This window comes from Haliaeetus leucocephalus, unplaced genomic scaffold, assembly GCF_000737465.1.
Source record: "Haliaeetus leucocephalus isolate CR32 unplaced genomic scaffold, Haliaeetus_leucocephalus-4.0 Scaffold351, whole genome shotgun sequence".
Taxonomy (NCBI): domain Eukaryota; kingdom Metazoa; phylum Chordata; class Aves; order Accipitriformes; family Accipitridae; genus Haliaeetus; species Haliaeetus leucocephalus.
The window spans coordinates 3,727,899-3,735,274 of record NW_010972787.1 but is presented as its reverse complement, the minus strand read 5'-3'; positions in this window follow the sequence as shown (position 1 = coordinate 3,735,274).

The following is a 7,376-nucleotide window of genomic DNA, read 5'->3' as shown; positions in this document are numbered from 1 at the left end:
AAAAAAAACAACAAGTAATATGATCACATATATCTAGGTATCCTATTTAGAGAGGCTGAATCTTTAACTAAGGGCCTGATTCTGACTTTTCCATCCACTCACACTCATCAGAAGTATTTCTGATGAAGTCAATAGAAAGGCCTGAGATAGTGAGGAAAAAAATCAGGCATCACCAATGCGATGAAAGTTTTTTAAACACTTACCTTTCAGTAAAAGTGTCCTCATTCTCCAAAAAATCATTCTCAACTGTTTGAAAAACACTTTCTGACCCAGTATTCCCCTTCGTTCCCCTCATCTGCTTACAGTCTTGTTTGGGCTTTTAATTAAAGGTAGTGTGGAGGAAACAACCCTCCTGTGATACTATTGTCTGTCAGGTCTGCTGGGACTGCACAGCCAGGATTTTATTTTCATTTATTTTTGAAGTAGAAAAACTTAACTAGCACAATTAGAAATAAAAGAAAAAGTTGTTATTATGTCTGGGATATTGCAAACATCCAAAGAAGAAAGTGAATGGCTGTATATCCACTTAAAAACCCAACCATATTTACCAGATTTTTTTCTTTCTAACATTTTGCCTTTCAGTTCAGTATATGGAAGAAAATAAACTCTCCACATTTCCAGTAATTACAATACAAGTAAATCTGGGATTGGGCTGGGTTAATTCTTAGAGATTCTAGCTACAATGTTACAGCAGGATTAATCCAGAGGGTTGGCTTTTTTTTAATGCAGAGGGCTAGGGCACTAACATATTATTAATTAGAAGTAAATCTGTCCCTTGGGGGACTACATGCATTGCCTGCATTTTTAATTTGTATTTAGCTTTAAGACAAATGATGGGTATTTTCCTTGTTTCCCTATTTCTCTGTAATCCTTTTATTTTGCATTGGGAAGAGCAGTTGGATAACACAAAGATCATATGCAGACAATCGATTTTTTCAGTCTGTTGGCTGAACTGGAAAACATTCAATAATTTTCTTTTGGGTCGAACTCATGTTTTCCTTCATTTTGGGAGGCTTACTATTATTTTCCTGTTTTGCTTTTTAGAACAGCAAAACATAAGCTGTTTTTATAAAAAGTTGTCTCAACAACAAGAAAACCTACAAAAATCTTGAATGAAATACTGTGATTTCATCCTTTCTCAGCTCAGATTGCTTACTTCATTTCAGAAACCCCACAATTGGTTTGCTCAACCTGAACATCCATTTCTTGATGAACATTTTTTTTCTCTAAAATTGCACCCAGAAAGGATGCTGGAGCTGAGTGACAGTAATAAAGGAAAACCTCACAGTGGCCACAGGATTCCTTTCACATGCAAAGATGTTGTTGGCCTTCGCTGCAAGGATATCATCAGTGAGAACAAGAAGTATTCCTCCTTGTGAAGTTGTCACTACTACGTCTGTGATCTAATACACAGTCTTCCAGGCTCATGAAATGGGACTTCTTCCCATTTTGGCTAGACTGGACTAGTGTTTAAATACATGGCTGTTTTTTCTTTCCTCCACATTTATGCTGCAGAAGGGCATGATCATTTACCTGGTCAAGGATCTGTACCTCAGCTCGTTTGGTGTGATTTCTTGGAGATTTAGAGGATATTTTGGTTACTTAAATTGCACAGTTCTGCAGTAGGCACTTCCAAATTCTGTAAGTTTGTGGGATTCAGACATAATTTTCTGAAAATAGAGTCCAGGTCTCTATTTTGAGAAACAGGTCTTGTTCTGCTCACTGTACGCTTCCCAGTACTGCAGCTCTTCAGCCAATAAAACAAAGTAATGACAGTATATTATCTCCCGGGAGATTGGAGATACACTTTACAGGGACATGCACATCTCTCAATCATGATGATTTTTGCTATCTGTACATTGCACTGATACCAGCTTTCCCCAGTGAGTTTTTCATGTGTTAATTGGGCAGTTTCTGGTGAGCGTGAAGCCTGTGCAGACAGTCTGATGGAGTATAGGAAACTCACTTTATCCCTCATCTTCTACTTGCCCCTCTTTATTCTTCCTTCCATACACTGCATTTTTTAGATTCCTTTAAGAACCTTTTCCCTGAGAAATCCCCAAGTTTGAGCTGCCTAAAAGTGAGGGTCAGCCAGGCTCTGGACCTGCTGAACCGCACACATTTATGCTCCTTATGCCTCTGCAGCTGGGGAGAGTTTGGTTTGCAGAAAAGGATGTGGAAAATGGCCTGGTCTGGGGAAAAGGAGGGAGGAGTAACAAAGCACATGGCCCCGAGGAGGTCCTGGCTGCTGCCGCATGGGCTGGAGAAGGAAGAAGGAAATATGCAATATTAGAGGACATGGATCTATTGGGAGGCAAATGCAAACAAGTGGCAAATGTTAGAAATCCAGACACTTTTCCCTTGTACCTTTACGAGCAGACACTTCCCACTGATATGCGTTACAGCAAGAAGGCTCATATGGAAAATAAGAGGGATTCTTTAGTCCCTCATTTCTTTTTCTGAAAAAATTTTTTACTGTTTTTAGCTGTTCTCTTTTTTCAGTCCCAGTGGTTCCTAAAGCAGATCTTAAGGTATCAGCAGAGATCTGACACTACTTACGTCTTCCTTAGCGAGCCCATTGATTTTGTAATCCAGCAAACAGCATCTCTTCCATTTCCTCATACTGTAATGCATTGGAGAATTTATCTGTGCAGTAGCACACCCAACCACATAAGAAGAAATTGAGGTGTCTGAAGTAACTTTTCAGGTAGTAGGCCTGTTTTCCTTATAAACCTGTTATTGCTCTGGGCCTCCCTGTACTCATCATTCAGTTCTAGACCCTGGCATGCTAATTATCTATTGCTTTTTAAAAGCCTGCTGACTTTCTCCCATCACCAGCTGGGGTCTAGATGCAGGCACTGTGCTGGACAAAGCCTTACAATTCACTTTCTGCAATTTAGATTCACTATTTATCATTAGGAAGACCTACTAGTTTTAAATTGATGTAGCATCTTCAAGCCCCATGAATTATATATACACTACAGTATATGTGGTAGAAACACAGCTGTAAAGAACGCTAACAACCCCCCCCCCAAAAAAGGTAAAGAATTTCAGCAGGAAATGGCTAAACTGTGGCTTAAAACTGAACACATCCTGGGTACTATGTTGAGAGGGCTGCTCCTGACTCTGGAGTCACTGAAGCTGCTTAGAAATGAAGCATGAAGTGAAAAATTCCTGCGGAGATTTTCAGACACCTCTGTCCTGTCACCCTGGTGCCCAGTGCTCCCGTTCAGCATGAGGCAGCCTCGAAACATCAAAAAACTCTGGGGTTTCTGTCCAAATGAAGGACAAGATGGTTTGCTAGCTGTCATTTCCATCACTAATTCATACTCAGTGAATCCTAGGATTTTTATTCAGTATTCATTCTGTGCCATATACTGCACTTTCCGGGGGAACTGAGAGCATCTGCCTGGTGTAATCACCGGGGAAAAGCAGGGAGAGGCTTTGCCGGCTGGTTTGTAATTATTGCTGCTGCTGTTTTACCTGATGGCTCCAGTTGGAGGGGAGGAGGGGGTTTTGTGTGTGTGTGTGTGTGTGTGTGTGTGTCTGTGTGCCCCCCCGGCTCCAGCACTCTGTAGGGACTGAGGCTGGGACAGGACTGTGGTGCCTGTGGGTCACTTGGAGAAGGCATCCTCAGCTGAAATGGAGCAAAGCATGAGTCCTCCTTCCTGAGGACCACAGCACAGGTCGGTGGCGGAGCCAAGGCTGGGAGCTGGACCAGCAGTTTGTGACAGTAACCTTCAGCGAGCAGCCCAAAAAAGCTCTAGGCTATGTCCAAGGAACAAGGAGAGGATAGCTTTCACCTCAAAATCCTTAACTGCTATAAAAAAGTGTACACCTATAAATGCTACATGTTTTTTAAAGGACCTTTCCTGAATAATTTTGTTATATAGTGTTTTTCATCATTCATATTCATTCTAAAGATGAAACAAACCCACCTTCAAAAACATTTCTTCCACAAACCCTTTTCAATATCCCCTTCAGCTGGAATAAACCCACTGGTGTGGCTGTGCCGTGCGTCTCAGCAGGGGATCTCTTCCACCATGTCAGATGCCCCTCAGGCTAAGCCAGGTTGGGGGTGGGATGTGGTAGAAACAGTTCTGCCACCACAGCTGCTCAGCTGCCCCTTGTCTGCAGGTCATCAGGAGCTCCCAGCTGACTGAGGAGTCTCTCTGTGCTTTTAAATTAGAGCTCCTCATTTGTTTTCGCTTTGTGAGGTGTCTGTCAGTCTTTTTCCCCCCTTGCCAGGAAGACAGAGTTACAACATTTTTCATTATCAGAAGCAGACTTCCATTTCAGACCTACAGAGGTGAAGGGAAGCTGTAAAGAAATCTCTGGCATAATTCAGGGGACTGAGTTTTAAACCTCTGAGAAAAACAGTAACTAGTAGGTATTGCTTAAACAAGCTTTGCACAAGCTTCCTAGAGTAAAAAAGGACCACACAGAAGAAAATGTCTCTGGCTCCATTTCATGCAGCTCCTCACCATCCTTTTCCAGAAATCACCCTTGGAAGGCCATTCACACAGCTGATCCTGTATCCCTTTATAATTTTGCAAAAATGACACCATGCCATTTGCTTCTGGGGAAATCCCAGCCAAAAGCAGGGGGAACCAAAAGGGCAAGGGAACGCCACCCAACTCTCTGTGTGAAGTTCCCATTGCACATGAGGATGTGGGCACAACAGAGGTGGCAGAGAACATTTTCTCCCAACCTCCTTGATTGTACAGCACTCAGGTGTCCAAACATCCCTAGATGTAAGAGCTATTTGGCATGAGTATAACCACCTTTCGGCATTACTCTTCTTCAGTTAGAAGTTGGTAAATGCTTTTTCTAAAGCTTTTCCTATGGACCCCTTGTCGCGGAAGCTTGCAAGAAACTAAATTAGGCAGGTGATAAACTCAAAATAAACTTTATTCTGACCAGAATTGTTTAATGAAGTGGCAAACTAGGAATGAAATTTGTTCTAATCAAAATCGCTTAACGCTCCAACAAACATTAGTAAACCACAGGTTCAAGATGTCAAACAGAATCAATATTACACACCCAACTTAAGAATTCTTAAGCTTTAGAAATGAGGGTCCAAAATGCACAATCACTCACCTATAAGATGAGGGCTCTCAACCTGCAGGACCCAAGGGAAGGGTTGCTGCTCCAAGGAGGAGGAGGACTGGCTCAGTTTGCCCTCTGGCAGGGCTCTACTTACACCTGAGTCCAATCTGATCGTGGCCATATGTGGTTAAGGGTCGAGAAGTTTCTTTTGACCAAAGTGTTTCACTGGCTGAGGGCCTTGCCCTTCAACCAAAGTGCTTATGTGATAGTTGTCACTAGGGAGGGCTGTGGTTGAACAGTCGAGAAGTTTCTAGTGTTGTCGGGGCGGGGGCACCTGGCACAGCCCTGCAAGGGCAAGTTGACCAAAGCATGTCATGAGTTCATGATGAATCCACAGATGTCTTCAGGTTAAAACAAAATAATAAAATAAATAAGAAAAGAAAAGAAAAAATAAGAATATTTTCATTTGTCACTTTCAAAATTCAGTGATTTAGTATTTCATTTTAGAATGACTATCCATTTCCAGAGGTAATTTAAATAATATCTTAAAATGTGCAAAACAGATTGAAACCAAATGTGTAGAAAAAAAATTCAATTTGTCAAAACATTTCTAAAGTAGTAATTTCAGGTTGACCTCAAGCCACTTACCTCCATTAACACTTGGTTTTCAAGTTGACTGAAAACCAAGCTGAAAGTCTGCCCTTTCCATCATGGCTGCAGATATTCACATAAGAAGAAAGAGGGCACAATAACTTGTCTGTTCCATATAGCTGTGAAGCATTAAGTCATCTGTCCTCTGCCTTTTGTATCTCTGTATCTCCTTCCTTTGGACTCAGTGCTTGTCAGAAGAATTGGTGAAATGTAAAGGATTGGTGAAACGTAGCAAAGTGCCAGTATGAAAGTGCAAAAATTGGTAAGTTCAGCCATGTGGCCAACTCCTACTTCTTAGCATCTTTGTCCACTTTTTCCCAAGATACATGACCAGGTTTTGTTCTTTCAGATTTCCAAAGGACACCTAGCTCTGTGTATTGGCATTTGCAGAAAAGCGTTTGGTATTTTCTCTTTTTTTATCAAGTTTCCTTCATCTGTCTGAAGAGCAGAAATATTACCAAGTGATGGGGGAAGTCATGACATGGCACAATTGATGGAGGCAGAGTCAAGGTGAGCAACTTACGCCTATGGGTCCAGGTTCTGGTCTGACCTCCTGCCTCCATGGCTTCTGGGTGCCAGGCATGTTTATGAACTGCACTCTGTAAAATGTAACTCGCTCCTTCTCCTCCAGCCACAATCTTGGCTTCTGTCTCATCTGTCCTTTCCTCTGTCTCTTGCAGAAGGCAGGAGAGACCTGAATGATGTGCTCATATTGCTCTTATTGAATGCTTGTAATTCCGAATGCAAATGGCACTTTTTATACGTGAACAGAAAAAGGACTAAATTCACTGGATAAATTATTCACAACAGATAATTCAACCTGGCCTCGTGGGAGAGTGCAATGAATGTCTGATGATGTTAAAAAAAAAACCCCACAACTAATTCTTCCAGCCAGTGAAGTCAATGGCAAAACCTTTTACTGACTTCAAAGGGAGCAGAACCGAGCCCCAAGCCAGAGGGGCCCACATGCAACTTCTCTTCAGTGGTTCTCACTTGCATTTGGAGCTAAAACCCAGACAAGCGTTTACATTTTGAGGAGCCCAGACTAATGCTGTAGAGCAGAGTCGGGCTGCCAGGGCACATGCATTATTCCAGCTCTGGTTGAAAGCAGGTCTGCGGCGCAGAGCACAGCCCCCCAGACTGAAATAACCCAACCTCAAGACAGGGCCAAGGTGGAGGTGGTGTTTAGCGAGTTTGGAGCTCAGGGCAGGTTCATTAGGCCAGGTTTGTCTAGTTTGGAGAAGAGGAGGCTGAGGGGCAACCTCGTTGCTCTCCACAGCTTCCTGAGGAGGGGAAGTGGAGAGGGAGGTGCTGGTCTCTTCTCCCTGGCAGCCAGGGACAGGACTGTTAAAAGCTGTGCTACAGGAGGTTTAGACTGGACTTTAGGAAGCATTGCTTTACCGAGAGGGTGGTCGAACACTGGAACAGGCTTCCTAGAGGCGGTCAATGCCCCAAGCCTGTCAGTGTTTAAGAGGCATTTGGACAATGCCCTCAATAATGCCCTGTAACTTTTGGTCAGCCCTGAAGTGGTCAGGCAGTTGGACTGGATGACTGTTGTAGGTTCCTTCCAACTAAACTGCTCCGCTCTGCTCTTGTTCTATTCTAATTTACTTTGCGTCTTGGGATAGATTCGCAGCCAGTGAGGGGGGGTGTGACTAGGGTGCCACCAGCCCCCC